Source organism: Argiope bruennichi, chromosome 8, assembly GCF_947563725.1.
Source record: "Argiope bruennichi chromosome 8, qqArgBrue1.1, whole genome shotgun sequence".
NCBI classification, from domain to species: domain Eukaryota; kingdom Metazoa; phylum Arthropoda; class Arachnida; order Araneae; family Araneidae; genus Argiope; species Argiope bruennichi.
This window is the reverse complement of record NC_079158.1, coordinates 117,568,138-117,589,106: the sequence shown is the minus strand read 5'-3', so window position 1 is coordinate 117,589,106 and position 20,969 is coordinate 117,568,138. Positions and strand designations below refer to the sequence as shown.

Below are 20,969 nucleotides of genomic sequence, written 5' to 3'. Positions count from 1 at the left end.
TATCAAATAAATAATAATAATAATAAAAAGAATAATATATATCATGCCCCCCCCCTCCTTCCCTCTTGGCTGTATTTCAACTTCCTGCTGTCAAAACATTGTCGTTTATCTTGGACAGTGCTTACTGCCGCAGGGGGCTGGGTTTAATCTTCTCACGAGGAATTGACTCCGTTGATAGGAAGATGTCGTTTGCTGATACTTCCAGGGGTGGAGAAAAGCAGGAATGCCTTCAAGTGACCGATCTGCATTGTGTTAGGGTATTTTTTATTATGAATTTTTTTTTTTTTTTTTTTTTTTTTTTTTTTTAGTTTTGTTCACTTTTTCACAAAGGAAATGATCTTCAAATGGAAAGCAAGAAGACTTCAGTGAGAAAATAATTTGAAATCTAAAATTATAACTAAAATTCGAAATTTTAAGGGTTGAATGTGAAAAAAATTAAATGTGTGATAAATTTTATTAAAGCATTTTTAAAAGCGTGAGATAAATAGAAAGTGGTTTTATTTCTATTATTTTTAATTTTTAATCTTTGATTTATGATTTATTATTATAAATACCACGGAATCGATTTATACTCAGATCTACATTCAAGTAGAATCACTGGATGGAAACAAAATTGCATTAAATTAATCGATCAGCAGATAGTTAAGCTCTAATATTATTAAAATACTTATATCACCCTCAAAGGCCCAAGAGACTACAAAATTTTAAAATTCCAGCCTCCTTATCAGAAAGCGAATGGAAATTCGATTCCAAAATAAGATTTTTACATTCATGTAACAATATAAATTAAATGAAAAATGTATGAAAACCCAATTTATGAATTTTGATTTGAAAGTTAAAACATAGTAACAGAAGATTTGATAGGAGAGTGGTAAGATCTCGATTGGGATATTTCAGGATCTTAGATCCGAGATCTTATTTCATTTAAGACTTGACATATTCCTCGTGCAAATAAAATCAAATATCTTCACATTAGAATGACGTCAAAATTCGACGAACGAGGAACTACTGTTTTATTCGAAAATAGGCCTTATATAGTTTCAAATCCCGGATATGAATATATTGATTCAACAGCCATAACAATTTTTCATAAGCATTGTTTGATTGAATTCTTATCGTAAATAATTACGCAAATAAATTAAAAGCCTCTTTGACATGAAACATAAACAATAAAAGCCAGTGCCAGTGGTCTCTTCAAAACTTTCTCTCATACCCTAATAAAATTGGCATGCCAGAGAACGCCTTACATGGCTTTGGCGTACAATAGATACGAATACATTTGGCATGAATTTAGCATTTGTACTGTATCTATCGTGCCATCCTTGGCGAGTTATTTGGCGATAAATCCCCGAAAAGCGCTTAATAGTATCCGAAAGTCGAATTTGAGTTTTAGACACGTTTTTCTCAATCGATTGAAACTAAAATTTGACACAAAATCTCACACTAAATTTGACATATGTGGGTCATTTTGTTTTCAAATTATCATATTTACATGTTTCTGAAAGTACAGACCGGCAGACAGTCAACCTGTAGTTCGATTTGGCTCAAAATTTGACAGGTGCTTACACTGTATATGTTAAATCTGTGCACCGAATTTCTTCTGTCTAGCTCTCTTCGTTTTGTAATTATCGTGTTAATTTTTATTTGAACAGACGGACTTCTCTGAACAGATTGTACCCAAAATTTTATAGAAATCTGCACATTTCTTGGGAATACCGTATATCAAATTCCAACCGTCTGGCTCAAAGCGTTTTGATATGTCCTTCTCATGGAAAACACACAAACATTATGCTGAAAATGTAATTTTCGTGCCCTGAAAGGCTCGACACGCTTTAACACTTGAAGATTCATCAAAATCTTGAGTTCGATTTTTTTTTTACTATTATTATGCGTTTTCTATACTATTTATAAGAAAAAAAATTAAAAAATGTGTATTTTGGAAGAAAATTCGTTCTCCCTGGCAACTTATTTATATTTTTATACCGCCAAATGTCCTTTCCTTGTACATTTCTGTCAATAAATGCTAAGAATACGACATTTTTACACTGCTAAAGTCTTTGAGGTGAAAAATTAAATTATTTTTCTTGAATTTCTTTATGAAAATTTATATTAACATGATGAAATGGAACATGATTGTGGACGATAATTTTTTTTTCCTGCTAAATAGCAAGCCAAATATTATTTCTATTCTTATTGTATACATGCTTTGTAATTTGTTAATTTAATTAGATATTAGTAAAAAATCACAACAGAATATAACTTTTTTTCGTGCCCTAAAACTATCACATTCGGTTTTTTTTTTTTTTTTTTTTTTTTTGGCTAGAATGGGAAAAACCTATTCTGCAAATAACGTTTAAATAAAAAGTAAAGTAAAAACATTTTACATGTAACAAGTATTCATATTCTGCAAGTAATGCGACGTTCCCACGAGGCCAATTATTGCAAGCAATAGAAGGCAATGCCTACCACAGGAAGATCATGGGACCACAATGGGACAAGACAAATAGTTGTCACATCCGGACAACGAATTGCCTTTTTCCCATTGGAGTCACTTGATTTTTTTAAGGTAGTTGTGGTCTTCTATTGCCCGCAATAGTTGACCTCGTGTGCATTCTGCTTAAGGCTAGTGAAATTATCTTCAGTTTAACAGAACTGCCTCTGTGACATATATAATTCGCTTATCAAAGAATGCGTTTAAGAAATGGATTCAAATTTTCGTACAAAAAATAGCGACACTATTTAATTTATTCTACTAATATTTCAAAAGTGTTTTTTTTTTTTTGAAACTTAGTGGAAGCGACGATAACAGAAAATTCTCACCGCATTTAATGTCTACTTAGACTAAGGTAAGGGGCAATGTTGGTAAGGGTAAAGGGGCAATGTTGGATGCTGTAAATTGGCATTTAGGAAAAATAAATAAATAAATAAATAATCTCCTTATATTTAAAGTCTGTAAACTGATAAGACGAGATAAGGCTCAATCTTCAGCTAATTCACAGCATCTTTTTCAAGTGCCATAAAAATAAGTGCCATTTTTACTATAAGAATGCATGCAAGAGTCACATTACAGCAAATTATGTATGTAAAATATTTTTTAAAATTAGAAAAAAATACATAAAAACAGTTTTTATTATTTTCTAACAGTGTGAAAACAATAGGCTATCTTTTCCCAAAAAGTTTCTCTATGTTGGGTATGTTATTAAATATTTTCATCCAAAGCCATCACTCCAAGCTGAGATCTGTAATTTGACAGATCTCAGCTTGGGACGGACTGCTATTTTGGGACGGACCTCGTAATTTTGAGTGCGTGTGTGTGCGTGCGTATGTGGGAAACAGGACAGACTGTTTGAGCTAGAGCTGCCAAATTTAATTGGAATGGTGGAAATGTAAATACCATCAACAATTGTAATCTAGATGGGTTGAATGTGCACCTTGAAGTGATTCTTTTCTGATTTTGGTGAGTTAAAAACTAAACGAGACTTTGGCTTTTCTCCGCGACAATTTTCGAAAATATTATTGTTCAAATTTGATTTTTACATAGTCTGAAATTTTAAAAATAGTCTTTTTCTTGACACTAATTTAATTATAGCGTAATATTTTTTCCTCAAATTTGACAGCCTAAAATCTTTTTTCGTCTAATTTTTATAATAGATTTCCTTATTTCAAAAAAGAAGAATTCAAACCGTTTTAATTATTTCATCAAATATTTAATCTCACGAATTTCTTCCATTATTTAAAGCTAAGAAAGAAAAAAATTTCCTTATTATTTGAGCATATTATTACAAGAGGGGTCAATTAGTGAAATTATAATACCGCAACAAACAATGTGCAATTGGAAATTCTGATTCTGATTGCCCAAATTCTTAATTTTCAATGGTACTATAATAACATGGAATTCGACTTCATTAGGCGAGATTCTGCTTTTTAAGAGAATTATGAATGTCAAGTTATACGTAAAAAATTTAATATAAATTAAACACAACCGAAAGTTATAATGACCTAGCATGTCGCCTAAGGCGACATGCTAGGTCATTATAAATAATTTTAATAATTAAAATTATAAATAATTTTAATAATTAAAATTATAAATAATTTTAATAATTAAAATTATAAATAATTTTAATAATTACAATTATAAATAATTTTAATAATTAAAATTATAAATAATTTTAAATAATTATAATTAATTAATAAATAATTATAAATAATTAATAAATAATTATTAAATAATTTTAATAATTAAAATTATAAATAATTATAAATAATTAATAAATAATTATTAAATAATTTTAATAATTAAAATTATAAATAATTATAAATAATTAATAAATAATTATTAAATAATTTTAATAATTAAAATTATAAATAATTTTAAATAATTTCCAAATTCTATATTTTTTTAAAAATTTAATTGTGGTTGAAAGGTCAAAAAATTTGATTAATGGTCCTAATTTGCTACAGTTTCAAAAGATATAATAGTGAAAACTTCAATTAGTCATATCTAGAATCGTGTATTCAGTTATCCGGAAGAATTTTCACCCGGCATCAAGGTTCCATTATTGTCGGATAAATGAAACTTTAATGCACTAATAGAAATGCTCGATTGCTAATGGAAATTTAAGATATCTGTTCGATTGCTAATGGAAATTTAAGATTTTTCCTGCAACTGTTCGAAGATTAAGTTGACGTGCACCCCCCCCCCTCCCCAATAGGTTTCTAGTCAGGTTCAAATAAACAGCTCGACTTTATCAACATTCCACCTTCGAAGACAACCAGAAGCAGTCGTAAAACGCATCTTATTTTACGAGTTCGTAAAATTGACGCTGCTGTAAATTTAAAAGCCATGATAGCTCCTTCCTGCCACTGACCTACAGAGATCTATCCTTTGATTTAGGACCCTCCCCGTAACACCTCGAGTGTCCCTAAAATTTCACACATGGAACAGCAAACTCGGCACAGGGGATAGCATAAATCCTTATCTATCACTTAAATGTCAAATTTTTATTAAGACGCTACTCAATTTCGAGCAATTTTGTCTTGTTTCCTTCTTTTTATCTTAAACTTTTAAGACTCCTCCGTCCTCTTTTATAGCCCCTCTTCCGTGAGATCTCTCACATTTGGGGGAGGAATAAAACGGTGGGCTCCAACGGACTGATCGAATTCCTCCCGAGTCTTTAAGAATGACAAGTCTTTTATGTTGCACTCAGTGGACTTGGACCTAACGATTATCTTCTTTTAAAAGGTTCCTTCCAATCGCTTTGACCTTCTGAGACGTGTGGCTCTTTTAAGTGTTTTTCGAAATAAAGTTCGATGTTTTATGTTCGGAACAAAATCTTCCAGCTCTGTGGGTTGCAATCCTGAGTGAAGTAGCACAAAAGGAATTTCGAAGCCATGAAAACTTCGCAAGTGTGAGCAAAGACCAAAATATATGAGACCTCTTCAGCCAACCAATGTTTAGTGTTCCAAAAGGTTTCTCGCTTTTTTTTTTTTTTTTTTCGGGATGAAATATTTTATAACATCATTCGTTGATTTTAAAAGATGTAATAATATAGAATAAATAAGGAAATAATTCTATATTTACGTAGTTGATATGCCCAGCGTTGTTCGAAATTTAAGTATTTCATGAACAATATTTTTAATGCACAAAACTAAATTTGTATAAATTAATCTTTCGCACTCGAAAAAGCAGTTCGATGCATAATTATTCACCTAATACAGTGACCGACAAACTCATTAGTCTACAGAGCTAATCATCAACAGTTCAACAACTAAAATTTCTTTTGAGAGCCATTTTTTTAAAATTTAAATTATATAAATAAGTATTATTGTTATTCACTTAATTAGGGTAGTCTTACATTGATTGTTACTAAGAACATCCTTTATCTGGTCCGTGGCTCGTGAGCCATGGTTTGCTAACCACTGACTTAATATAAGGACTTGTTTATTGCTCCGAAAAATAAATATATATAATTGTTTTATGTTAAATGTCCTCCAAAAATTAATATACATCTTGTTACCACTATGTAGGTATTTTTAACAATCAAAATAAAAAGAATTAATAGATAAAACATCAACATAATGCATCATTTTGAATGTCTAAAAGTAGCCATCCAAGTGCAAAGCGATAATACGATATGCAAATCTTTTTTACTATACCGCATTATTTGATTGATGCCCTTGGGTACCCCTAAACGAAAAATATATCAGATTTTTCTTCCTTCCAGTTCTTTTAGACACTACCATAAATCATCTTTTAAAAGATTCAACACAATAAGAAACAGCAGTTTCAAAAAATAATAGTCTAGTAGATCATTGTCTTACTGTTACTATATTTCAAAATCGTTTGCGTTAAATTTTTAAAGAATAAATAGAAATTGAAGAAAAAATGATAAATAAAGGATTTGAATATAATTAAAAAGGTAAAAATTTGAATTTTGAAGTGATATTAAAAATACTTCTAGTAAAGTAATTTGATTCTTACTGCAAGAAAATAGGAAGATTTCAGTTAATTTCGAATATTAAATAAACATGCAATTAATATTGTCATTTTGAAAAATTGACGGTATTTTTTCTTTTGTTCAAAAAAGTAGGTATGCAAAATTTGTTTGAAATCGGCCCAATGACTTAGGGAGAAATGTGGAATGTTCATACATCTAAACAATTTAATCATGAAAAAATAATTTTTTAAAAAAAGTTCCTATAAAAGAATGGTAGCAACCTATCCTCAACCAATCGGGGGGGAAAAAAAATTCAAATATTATTGTTTAAAGATATATGCTCGAAAGCGTGATGATTTTTCTTTGAAAATATTTACAAAGAAAAGAAGAATTGCATTTAGGAAATAACAGACAACAATGAAGAACATAACATCCGTAGTCTGTAACAATTTGTAAGAATCAATATAACTTCGCTATTTATGACATCTTTCAATTCTGACAAATCTTATGGATTTGATATATACACCTTGGATTTTAGATAACTTCAGAACCAGAAATCCATTGGAATGAGGTTGGGGTATTGAGATGGCCACGAAATTGGAAAGTTAAGGGACAAAACTCAACAGCAAAGTGCTGTTTCAGCATTTGTTGTATAAATATGTCGACGTGTGGGGGAGAACCATCTTGTTTGTACCCATATAATTTCCTTAATGACATCTCAGTGTTGCCATTCAAGAATTATGTAATTCTGCAACAGTGATGTATACTGAGTATTTGTGATGGAGCAAGTTTTCATACATGGAGAAAAAGAAAAAACATGGATTGGGAACCTATAGGATTGCGATGCCTCCCCACACAGTCACTTTAACTTCGTGTAAAGGTACTGAGGGAATTTTCATCAGTCCAGTGGGCGCAGTTCTTGCAGTTTATTTTCCCATTTAAGATAAAATGGGCCTCATTCGTTCATAGTATCCTCGGTGGCCACCTGCTATCTTCATCATAACTGATGAGTAAGAACTAGCCGCTACACGTCTCTAGATTGTAATGACAGAACTCGGTGGAATTGATAAGAAAACTTCGGTTGAAGAGGGCTGTGGTTTCGATACATCCAAACGGCCGGGCAATTCCTCACAATATGTAATGGATTAGCAGTAATCGTAATATGCACTTAAGAAACAATTTTAAGAGGCTCAGGAAACCTTCCGGATCGCGGTTTATTGCATTTGCATGCATCCAGTTTTCTGTAATTTTTTTAACCAAAAAAAAAAAAAAAAAAAACAGGAAAAAGGAACAAAGGAAAGGAAACAAAAAAAAAAAAAAAAGGAAAAAGGAAATTTACGGAACTCGAGATTGGTTTTAGGTCATGATTTCGCCGATAAACTCGTTTGCAGCCTTTCGGTATCGATATAGTTAATAGAATACGAACTAACAAACAACAGTAAGCAAACAAGTTGCATGTATAACATTACAAGATAATAGGGTGATATTAAAAAAAAAAACAGGCTATAATATCAGTAGCAAATCTTTATGGGGCTCAAATGAAATGATATAAAAATTATCTTCAGAAGTGATGCATGCTATCCCTACTATTATGACTGTCTAGTAACAAGCCCTAATCTTATCTATGCTTTCATTTAAATCCAGATTAAATAATTTTTTGGGTTCAAAATTAAACTGAAATCAATATAGTAAGTTTTCAAACACCCTTGTACGAATGATGCCCCTAAAATATCATTCTTTTAGATCTTCTAATCTTGTTCGGGAAGTACTAACCTCTGTGTTAAATGATTCTTTTAACATAGCTTGTATTGGTATAGCACGTGTTCTGTGTCAACTGTGACGAAAATAAAACGAATGTTGCCTTTTCCCTTCCTTTTTAGCATCGGACGTTTCAACGGCTCATTTCGGCGAGGGCTCTAAAGAGTCGCAATTTAGCCGACTTTGACCCCGTGTCGCGCCCCTGCCTTGAGTGACGTCAGTTGCACCCTAAAGAAAGCCGGAGACTCCGAGGCGCTTCGAACTTTCATCGGGGATCCTGTTTGTTTTTCTCTCCAACCAGTCTCTGGAACATTGAGTCAAACTATTAGAATGCTTGAGGAATAGCTTTTAAAACAGGATCGTAAGATATAGGGTAATGGGAAATAACGCATTGGGATTATTACAAGAATTAAAAGGAGATTCTTACTTCTATTCTAAAGCGAATTTCCGATTGACAAATTTGGCAATTACCTGGTATCGTTGAATGAGAAGGGGCACCGGCAAGCCTATTTAAAAACCAGTAGAAGTGTTCCTCTAAACTTTTCTTACATACTCTCTAATGAAAGTGATATTTCTCTACTTCCTGCAAAAAAAAAAAAAAAAAAAAAAAAAAAACTGAAAAACTTCGATAACGCAGAGAATTTTACATAGCATAGGCATATTGGCATGAATTTAGCATTTTTACTGAATCGCTCGTGTCATCTTTAGTGAGTTATTTGGCGATTAATCCTTGGCGAAAAAATCCAAAAATCGAATTTCGGTTCCAGACGCGTTTTTTCGAACTGATTTAAACCAAAATTTGAAACGAAATTATAACGAACGCAAAATCACTTACCATATTTGATGTATTTCAGTTTTTACATTTTTGATTTATTGGTTTACATATTTCTGAAAATACAGACCAACACATGGTCTACCCATCTTTGGATTTATCTCAAAATTTGACATATGTCTATAGTACAAATGTTAAATATGTGTACCGATTTCAAGCATGCGTCCAGCTTTATTCTATCTAGTTCTATTTTATAGTTAAAGTGTTTACTTATATTTAAACAACCAGACCAGATTCCCTCTGAACAGAGCTTACTCAAAATTTGATAGAAATAATACAAATGTGATATAATGACTGTATACAAAATTTCACCCTTCCAGTTCTAAGCGTTTTTAAATTATCTTTGTCACAAACAGACGGACATTTTCCAAAAATGTGTTTTTCGAACTTGGGTGGGTTTTAAACGTAGAGATTCTCAAAATGTCGAGTCCGAATTCTTTGACGATTACTATACTTTAATTATAAGACTTGCCGGCGTCCTGGCATAGGGGCAGCGCATCTTCTCCGTGATCTGGGCGTCCCGGGGTCGAGTCCCGGTTTGGGCATGGTTGTTCTCATCTGTGCTCTATCTGTGAGGTGTGTGAATGTGCCCCTCTGTAAAAAGGGGTTGTGCAAGCGAATGTGTGTGTGTCATCTTCATATGAGCTAGAAGTCAGACTTCTGCCCTCGGGTACTCAGGGGTCTTTACCCTCAGAAGCTACTGCACCTCCTTTCCGCGGCTGCGCGGACACGACATTATCAATTATAAGACTTTTGATTTTTAAGCTTTTATTTGTCAGACATATTATACCCATTTGTAATGAAGTGTCATTTTATTAGTAACCAATACTTGCAAAGCGGAAAGCTTAGATCTTAAATTCATATAATACTTAATATTTTCACTATACAAGTGTCCTAGAATTCACGGGTCAAAAGTTAAAAGATAGCAATACGCACTAAATTTATTAATATATGTTGTATAGAACATAACATAACGCCATCCTGTGCCCCCGGTGCCTATAACACTAATTTATCTAACCAATTGGATGAGCACAAGATGGAAGGGGAAAAAAAAGAAAAGAAAATTGTTGATAGAAAGAAAGAGACGACAGACCATCCAGGTATCTCCAGAGAAAATCCCATCGGTGTCAAATCCTACACGACAGTATTCAGTTTTTTGGTGATGTAAAAACTGGATAGATGGGACAAGAATACTTAAACAAATGGTGACTTTGAGTTGAACTTACAGGGAAATGAGATTACTAACTGAAAAATTGATAAATTACATTGATAATATCTGTATGACATGTATAAGCATATAAGTAATCACTAAAGAGTTGATGAGAGAGAGAGAGATGTTGTATAGAACATGAGATCGCAAATATATTTAAGAAAAATAATATTTCAGATTTCAAATGGAATTGAAGTAATTGAAAATTTTCGATTCAATAAGTGTTGAGCTTGAGAAATGTCCAGCCAAACTTCATTCTAAAGGCGTATACAACTGACATTCTCTCTCGCACTTACACTCTTCCTAAAACTTTTTAGATTTTCCTCTGTTTCAGGAAAAGAATGACGGACCTCCCGTCCGATAGTATTAGCCTCACTTTCTCTACCCCCACACACACACACAAACGTGTGCTTTTTCTTTTGTTTCTTTTCTGCTGCTCACAGTCGCACAGCGGGAAACCGACGTTGTGGGGTCACGTCTGCTACTGTTCGGCCTACCCCTGTCACTCTCTGTGCCGAGTGGTGACAGCCCTCTTCACCGAACAGCCCCCTCCCCCCGATTGTTTTGCTTTTTATTCCGAAGTGTCATTCTTACGTGCTCTAGTAAGAGGATGGAGATAGAAGAGAACGGCAGGGAAAAAAAATTTTTTGAAAGGTGAAATGGGCAGTGTTCGTGTATTAAATCAAGCCTTTTTTTTAAAAATGAGTATTAACCTCAAATGAGGTCGTAGAAATATGAACATAGCATTTTTTGTTACATTTTTTATATTAATAAGTGAAAGAAATCAGATAGTCATCTTTATTGTTAAATTTCATCAAATTGTTTCAAATTTATGTAAAATAGTAATTACACGTGTCTGTTTGTTTGCTTGTCAATAAACTCCGCCAAAACGATGAACAGTAGAAATATAAAATTTTGCACATGCCGTTTAAGATGAAGTTTCCTTTTTTTCAATTTCTAAAATTAATAATTTCTTAGAATTTTACTTATCTTTCCGCCGGTAATTTCTAAAACAATTACCACTGGAAAGTAATTTATATGCCATCTTCAGGAGTAAATAATTGTTTTTTTTTTTTTAATACTAAAAGGCGTCCCAAAATTAACGCAAAATTTGAATGTGCTATCATTCCTGCAGTAAAGTGTTGGCAACCCTATTAAAAAAGACCATTTGACAACTAATAGTTTAGAGTTAGCAAAAAGAAAGCGTTACCCGATGAAAAAAATGTGCTTTCATTGTTGAACAATGTTTTAAAAATAATGAAAGTCTGGTAGGCCACAGTTCGAAAATTTGAGAATTGGCTCCCTAGATCGAGTGATTTAACACCATTGGATTTCTTTTTATGGGTTTATTTGAAGTTCAAAGGTCTATGCCAACAAGCCCATAAGCAAGCGTGCATTAAAGAAGGAAATTCGACGCTGCATCAACGAAATTCAACAAAATGCCCATGGAATGCAAAATGCCCATGGAAAATTTCAGCCAAAGAGTGCGCATGCGCCAGCAAACCCATGGAGGCCGTTTGCCTATGTGTTATTCCATACATAACCCTATCCAGTGTACTTTACGATACAATAAAAATACAGCGATTTAAAGGAAAAAAACTGTGTTTAATATTCAATTCAAATCTTGTGTTAACACGTTGTTCTGCCTTGTAACACTGCATTTTTACTAACTCTAAATTATATGCTGTCAAATGGTTTTTTAATAGGATTGTCAACATTTTATTGTACGAATTGTGGTAAATTTAAATCTTGCGTTAATTTTAGAACACTCTACAAATTTAATTGTCATGCATTTTTTCCATCAATTTTTATTATTTATTTATTTATTTATTGGTAATTCGCTTTACACGTAGCTTGTAACAATAATATAAATTATTGAAATAAAATTCAAATCAATTTTATTATTTCATCAATTTTTTATTGCTTCCACCACTGTTAATGATAAAAATATTACTTTTTACAAATATTAATTTTTAGATAAAAAATTAAAATTCTGGATTTATTTTGCATGTCTTTTAATTATCAATTTTTATTTCATCAATTTACTAGCATTAGTTTCATTTCTATATAACCCATCCTTTTAATTTCACAAATAAATAATTTTATAATAATAAAGGAATAACTAATTAGAAAATTGTGCAGCTTGGAATGACATAAAGCTTTAGCTTATTGTTCGCTAGTCGCCTCAGGCGATCAGCTGGTTCGCAGAGAATAAATATTGTATATGATTTTAGATAAATTATTTAGACGTAACTGCATGTTCGTGATTCCACCGAAATGTCTGACATTAAAGCAAGGTGTACGTACACACTTGAAGATTTTTTTAGAAATTTTAACTTTAAAAATCCAGTTTTTTCACAGTAGGTTATTAATATATGTTTAAACTCATTTCAGTGAGAAAAAACCATGTTACACTAATTATTAATTAATTAAATAATATTTAATGAGCTAATGAGCCTATTTTTTGAAACATGATATCTTAAATTCTAATTTGTGCAGACACACAATTCTAGTTGGAAATGATGCCTAATATGAGTCTTCATGTTGTCTGCCTCAATCAAGTTATAAAAATATATAGTTTTTTTTTCTACAATTTTTTCATCAACGACGAATAGAAAAAGCGAGATTTTTTCTGTCATTTTAACTTTTAAACAGCTATTAAAAATTTATTTCTATAAATATAACTTTAATTGAGGCACAAAACATCCGCTATTTCATACAGATTATTTTGATATATAAATTACTGTATTTGGTTCATTTCTTGTTGAGTTATGATTGTTTGAATGAAGCAACATAGTGGAAAAATATCATTCTTCATAAAATGAGTTTTAAAAACACCGTAACTAGAGTTTTTAATGAAAGCACCTCAAGAAAAATAATTCTAACTCGAGAAATATTTCGAATATTAACAACATCTTGGTATCGTTTGAAATCTAAAGGATCAGAGAACATTATTAAGCAATAAAACAATATTCGATATTTTGAACGATTTTCGAAGTTTCAAGTGTGTACATAGACCTAAGCAGACAGCTGTGTTATTTTTAATGTCTTAATTAAATTCATTTATTATGTACATGAACCTTTATAACGGAGACAGTTCAATAATATTTAAAATCCATATCTTCTTCATCTTCTGAATTTCTATATAATAAAACCCTTTTTTAATTCCTCTTTTTTTTTACACAGAAATTAAACATAATTCTTCTTCAGTAGTTTTCAATAATAAAAGAATATCACGCGATTAAATATTTGATAGAAGAATGAAACTGGTCTGGATTTCAAGGCAACAATGTGATTTAATGCTGGAAATTGGAACAAAGACATATTTTTAAAAAAATTGCCAAAATTTAGCAAAACTTCGCCCGACTTAAATTCATGTCATTAAAAAGACAATTTTTTGAATTTTTAAACGGGGCAAAATATATTTATGTGCATTAATACATTCAAAAGTTATCACTGAAAAACCCAAAAATTCAGCTTAATTTTTAAATTCAAATAAAATTCGAAAACAAAAGTTATAATAAACGAAGTTCCACTATATAGCAAATAACATAAAAAGATTTTTAAAAAATGACATATAATAGTTGAATTGTAAAAAAAAAATGACATAAATAGTTGAATTATATAAAAAAATGACATGCAAATAGCTGAAGTGAATAATAAATTATGACTGTTTTTTACTCGAGTAAAGTCTTTGTAGACCGAAGATTTCCCGCTAAAATTAGCATACGCAAAACAGCTTTACACAAGATATTCGAGATTGGGTCCTCTTGGCCTTAACCCGACCTTCACCCCGTGTCTTTTTCAAAAATATTTCTGGAACTACTTCTGGGTACAATGTATACTTCACGGACGAAGTTCTCAAAAATAGTTTCTGTACAACATCCTGTGTGAAAATTCTTCATCATCTTTCTCGTAAAGTAAAAGAACGTGGAAAAAAAAAAAAGAAAGAAAGAAGAATAAATAATTAAAAAAAAAAGGTAACGCAGTCTCCGGAGTAACATTGTTATTCCGAGACTCGGTCGAAGAGAAACTTGTTTTTGACGTCCCATCAGATTTATCCGCTCTTGAAATAACCGTTTCTATCAAGAGGGGAAGAGCAAAAAATATGAAACACGTTTTCTTTGGAGAAAACGCGCGGCATCTCTTCTTTGGAGCGAGAGGAAACGTCGCGATTTACGAGTTGGAAAAACAAATTCCACATCCGGACAATTATATCGCAAAAACAGAATACAGCGGAAGCCACTCATCGCGACTGAGAGCAGAGGAAGAGTTGTAGCACTGCGCATGTCAGCAGCAAAAAGTCGCATAAATTGGATGTTCATTAACAACGAGAAAATGAAATGTGTGCAGTGGTTAATTTATAAATTTTGTGGTTTTGGTCACTATACATCATGGATGTTGGTCAATTTAGTTTTCAACAACGTGTTTATTATTTATTTTTGGTTAATTTTATTGTTAAAAAATTGTTTATACTCTTTATTTTATTTTTTCACTCATAAACGCACGACATTCATGTTTGTATTGAAAATTATTTAGCCAAATAATCGGTATTTATAAATATTGAAAAAAAATAAGTGATTGTGAGAAGCAATGAGTAGCCCTTTATACTTAATGAAATACTAGTACTGCCTTTATATGCTTTATAATTAGTAGAATTTCTATTTTTTTATTTTCTCGTATACGTGGTATAAAGAAAATATAAAAATCGTCAAAAAAATTAGAACTCAAGATTTTGACGAATCTTCATGTTTTGAACTCCCCTGAATTCGAAAGGTACATTTTAAAGAAATGTCCGTCTGTCTATGACAAAGAAAAATAAAAAATGCCTTTTTTTCTAGATAAATGTACAGTTGTCATACCAAATTTGTATATTCCTATCAAATTTTGAGCAAAATCTTCTGAGAGGAAGTCTGTCTGTCCAACAGTTCGAATATTATTTAACACGATAATTGCAAAGCGAAGGGAACTATACCAATAAGATTCGATACACTGAATTAATATCTGTAGTCTAGTCACCTGTCGAATTTCAAGCGAAATCTAATAAGGGATTGACTGCCTATCAATCAGTACTTTTAGAAACATGTAAACGCCTAAATTCAATGACACAATTTCTTAAATATATCAAATTAATTATGTGAATCTGTGACTATAACTAATGTTCTGTGTCAGATTTTTGTTTTAAGAGGTCGAGTAAAACGTGTTTAAAACACAAATTCGGTTTTCTGATACTATTACCGGCATGCCAGGGATTAATCGCCAAAAATAACATGATAGATTCAGTAAAAATATTAAATTCACGCCAAAAATTAATATTTCGTAACTACTGTACATCATTGCCATATAAAGCATTCTCTGGCATGACAAATTCATTAGAGAACATGCGAGAAAGTTTTGGAAAGACCACGTCCGCTGGTTACAAACTTATTTGATAACTCAACTAATAATAACTTTTAAATCGAGCTGTTTGCACTTTCCCATCAATCAAGTGGTTCTAGGTCAGAAATCTGCCACTGTGTCCCATTCCCTCTTTTTGATTTTTGCCTAAATTCCTATATAAGAATTTCATTTGTAATGTGTAGTCAAAAACTATTGATTTGAAATAGTAGTCAATCAAACGCTTCAATTGGCGGCTAGGAAAACATATAAAATTAAATATTCTATTCATGATTTCGCATTATTGCTTTAAATGCCACGTATGCAATGAGAAAATTTTGTAATCTTTAAAAAAATTAACTCATAGAGTTTGATAAATCTCTACGTTTTAAACTCCCCCGCGAAAAAAGCTATTTTTGGAAATGTCATTCTATTGATCAGTTCTTGGCACTAATTGGAATGATGTCCCCAGAACTTCCTGCATATTCTCCAATAAAGATCTTATTTCTCTTCCTGCGGATAAAATTTTGTACCTGGATATAACCGAGAATATCTTGCGTGGCATTGGGGATCAACAGTAAAGAAATATACATCTGACCAATTTTATTGTAACTTTCGCAAGAAAATGTATTTTGGACTCTTTCTTTTAATGCCAGCCAATTGGCAACAAAATTTGATATAAAACTACAATTGTAGGCGCAAGGCAAAATGCAGAATTTCATTGATTTAAGTCACTGCAGTTTGAGTCATTGCATTTATATGCATGTAAAAGTACAGACCGACTAACAGTAAACCGTTTGATGGACTTTATTCAAAATTGGAAATCTATATTTTAGATACTAAATTTATCCACTTAGCTCTTTATGTATTGTAATTAGCTCCTTTATTTGTTCTTGAACAGCTAGACAAACAAGCTTTCTAAAAAAAAGGTTTCGTTCAAAGTTTATTAGAAATCAAATTAAATCAACAAATTTGGTCGTAATTCCATATACCAAATTTCAGCTGTGTAACTCATAACATTTTTAAGATGTCATATTCACAAACAGACAAACATAACGCAAAAGGTGTTTTTCGGATTTAAGAAGGTTTGAAACTGAGAGATTCTTTTCTTCTTCTTCTTCTCTCCCCCACCCCCTAAATCGCTACAATTTTGAGACATCATTTAACAAATACAGGATCAGACAGACAGATATTTTTCAGATTCAACCAATTTGGTCGTAATTCCATATACCAAATTTCAACTGCGTAACTCATAGCATTTTTAAGATGTCATATTCACAAACAGACAAACATAACGCAAAAGGTGTTTTTCGGATTTAAGAAGGTTTGAAACGGAGAGATTCTTTTCTTCTTCTTCTTCTCTCCCCCATCCCCTAAATCACTACAATTTTGAGACATCATTTAACAAATACAGGATCAGACAGACAGATATTTTTCAAATTCAACAAATTTGGTCGTAATTCCATATACCAAATTTCAGCTTTGTAACTCATAACATTTTTAAGATGTCATATTCACAAACAGACAAACATAATTTTTCGGATTCAAGGTTTGAAAAAGGGAGATTCTTTTCTTCTTCTTCTTCTCCCCCCCCCAAATCGTTACAATTTTGAGACATCATTTAACAAATACAGGATCAGACAGACAAATATTTTTCAGATTCAAAAAGGTTTAAGACGTTTCAAACTTCATTACAATTTAGATATCGAATCCCACTCCCTCTCGATAGTAATGTTTTCTCTTCCATTCTAGACAAAATAAAAATAATCAATGGAATTCCTGTGCATGCGCAATAAAACATTTTCTACTTTCCCTTTGCATTTTTTAACAGTAGCGGATCTTTAGGTTTTTCTCTTAACCCGGTGTTGAGACCTTCTGTCAACTCGCATTCGCTTCCTTTGTTTATTGGCGGTCTTTTGAGCAGATGATTAAAAAAAATCGCAAACTGAAGCCGAGAGCGAATGCGGGGCTCCTAAAATAACGCCATGCCATGTGCGTCGTGACGCCAAACGCCCATTCCATCATAAGACGAAGAAGCAACTGCCATCAGTCGAGTCGTTTTACGAGGAGCAGACGAGGAGGAGTTATTGATAGTTAGTTCTTACTTTTACATTTACATATAAAAAAAAATGTGCATATGCAGTGGAATTTAGATAATTCAATACCCACAGGATCACAATAAAATTCAATTCATTCAAATTAATAATTTAATTTTGCATGTACAGTAAGATTTTGCTAATTCATACTTGATGAAGACCATTTTAAAATTTTCGATTCATTCAAATTACTTATTTAATTTTTCATTTATAATGAAATTTGGCAGATAATTCAAATTAATAATTCAATTTTGCTTGTACAGAAAATTTGGCTAACTAAAGCTTCATGGGACCCTAATAAAAAAATTCATTCAAATTAATTAGTTAATTTAACATGCACAGTAAAATTTGGCAAATTCGAATTTAAAGGGACCATAATAAAAATTCGATTTATTCAAATTAATTATTTAATTTTTTTATGTACAGTGAAATTTGATCAATTCGAGCTTGATATCACCATGTAAAATTTTTCGGTTCATTCAAATTAGTTATTTAATTTTGCAATTACTGTAAAATTTGGTTATCACAAAACTGACAGGTCACAATAAAAATTCTATTAATTCAAATTAATTACTTAATTTCGCATGTCCAGTGAAATTTGGCTATTTCAAAGATGACAGGTCACAATAAAAATTCTATGAATTCCAATTAATTATTTAATTTTTTATTTCATTTTAATGCATTGAAATTTGGCTATCACAAACTAACAAGTCAGTACAAAAATTCTATGAATTCAAATTAATTATTTAATCTCGCATATACATTGAAATTTGGCTCTCTCAAAACTGGGAGGTCAGAATAAAAATTCTATGAATTTAAATTAATTATTAAATTTTATATGTACATTGAAATTTGGCTATCTCAAAATTCAGAGATCACAATAAAAATTCTATTAATTCAAATTAATTATTAAATTTTATATGTACAGTGAAATTTGGCTATTTCAAAACTGACAGGTCAGAATAAAAAATCTATGAATTCAAATTAATTATTTAATTTCGCATATACAGTGAAATTTGGCATCTCAAAGCTGGCAGGTCACAATAAAAATTCTATGAATTTAAATTAATTATTAAATTTTATATGTACATTGAAATTTGGCTATCTCAAAATTCAGAGATCACAATAAAAATTCTATTAATTCAAATTAATTATTAAATTTTATATGTACAGTGAAATTTGGCTATCTCAAAACTGAGAGGTCACAATAAAAATTCTATGAATTCAAATTAATTATTAAATTTTATATGTACAGTGAAATTTGGCTATTTCAAAACTGACAGGTCACAATAAAAATTCTATGAATTTAAATTAATTATTAAATTTTATATGTACAGTGAAATTTTTCTATTTCAAAACTGACAGGTCAGAATAAAAAATCTATGAATTCAAATTAATTATTTAATTTCGCATATACAGTGAAATTTGGCATCTCAAAGCTGGCAGGTCACAATAAAAATTCTATGAATTAAAATTAATTATTTAATTTCCAATATAGAGTGAAGTTATCTCAAAGCTGACAGGTCACAAGAAAAATTCTATTAATTCAAATTAATTATTAAATTTTATATGTACAGTGAAATTTGGCTATTTCAAAACTGACAGGTCAGAATAAAAAATCTATGAATTCAAATTAATTATTTAATTTCGCATATACAGTGAAATTTGGCATCTCAAAGCTGGCAGGTCACAATAAAAATTCTATGAATTAAAATTAATTATTTAATTTCCAATATAGAGTGAAGTTATCTCAAAGCTGACAGGTCGCAATAAAAATTCTATTAATTCAAATTAATTATTTAATTTTGCATGTACAATGAAATTTGGCTATCTCAAAGCTGACAGGCCACAGTAAAAATTTGATTTGTCCAAATCAATAATTAAATTTTTTTATGAATGGTGGAGTTTGATTCATTCAAAGCTCAGAGGATCACAAAAGGAGCAAAAATATGTCACAGTAAAGGTCGAGTGCAAAAATGAATATCGCAGTAGAAAGCAGGGATTTTTTAAATTAAAAATGCTGGTAAAGAGTTAATTTTAATCCTTAATAGTTTTAATGAACAGTACGAAATCAATAAACAAACAATAATGATAAAAAAGTAATTAATTATTTTTAAAATAGTAATTTCAATAAATAAATAAGTAATTCTAATAAAACATAACATAAGTAATTCTAATAAAACATAACATAAGTAATTCTAATAAAACATAAGTAACAGCAATGTGAAAATACTAATTGCGCAATGAAGCTGCAATATTGTTGTAAATAAAATTTAAGAAATGCTGTTTAACAAAACAACTCTGTTTACTTTTAAAGATAAAAGAAAAAAAGAATAAAAAGAGCCGCTCACAATGTTTCTTTTGGAACAAGATTAGATATAAAAAAATCAAAAGAATAAATAGACGTGCAACTTTAAAAACTTCCGATTAGTTTCTGTACATCATGTTGCCAAAGAATTTTTTTCTATTTCTTTATTTTCATTCTTCCGCCCATCTTTTTAGGTTCCAGCTATTAAACTCAATCCACGTGCGATTAATAATTTGTTTAAATAAGTAGCTATATTATTTATTTCATAGAAATTTTATTATTGTTTTTTCAATGTGGCATTATTAACACTATATTTCATATCTAAGTTGTAAGAGGTAAAAGGGAGTAAGATATAATAAATGAGATTGTTTTTTTCCTCGTATACGTAGTATAGAGAAGAAGTCCCAAGTTTTAGACCTTCCTGAATTCGAAAAATACATTTTTGGAAAATGTCTGTCTGTCCGTGACAAAGATAACTCAACCACTTTGAGCTAGACGGTCGGAATTTGGTATTTGGTTTTTACTCCAATTTTGCATATTTTTGACAAATTTGTGTAAAATCTGTTAGATGGAAGTCCGCCTGTTCGAATACAAAATGTAGAGAACTAGATAGCTAAAATTCGGTCCACCTATTTAACATCAATAGTGTAAACACCTGGCCAGTTTTAAACCAAATTCAACAAAGATAAGATTCGGTGCACATATTTAACATCTCTAATGTAGACTACCTTCAAAGTTTGAATCACATCCAACTACGGGTTGACTGTCTGTCGGTTTGTACTTTCAGAAATATGTTTTGGCGGTAGGCGATGTGCTAGGATAGAACCTGGGACCTTGTGGTTAGCAGTCCAGTAACTAAACCATTATACCAAAACGATCGTTCGGGTAGAAGAGTTGTTAACTGGCTTATATGCTATTCACCACAGTACTCTCCCTCCAGTGAGTCGGAGGT

The 20,969-nt window shown here is 31.1% G+C and overlaps 1 protein-coding gene across 2 annotated transcripts in view; it reads right to left on the bottom strand.

Moving 5' to 3' along the window:
- Positions 1-20,969, bottom strand: part of LOC129981961 (LIM/homeobox protein Lhx2-like) — a 161,124-nt gene that overhangs the window by 120,273 nt on the left and 19,882 nt on the right. Inside the window, exon 1 of one of the 2 annotated variants that reach the window (XM_056093038.1) lies at positions 8,667-8,778. The exons of the other annotated variant lie outside the window; for it this stretch is intronic. The gene's annotated coding sequence lies outside the window, so the exon portion shown is untranslated. Of the gene's footprint in view, positions 1-8,666; positions 8,779-20,969 lie in introns of those variants that run through there. 2 annotated transcript variants of the gene reach the window in all.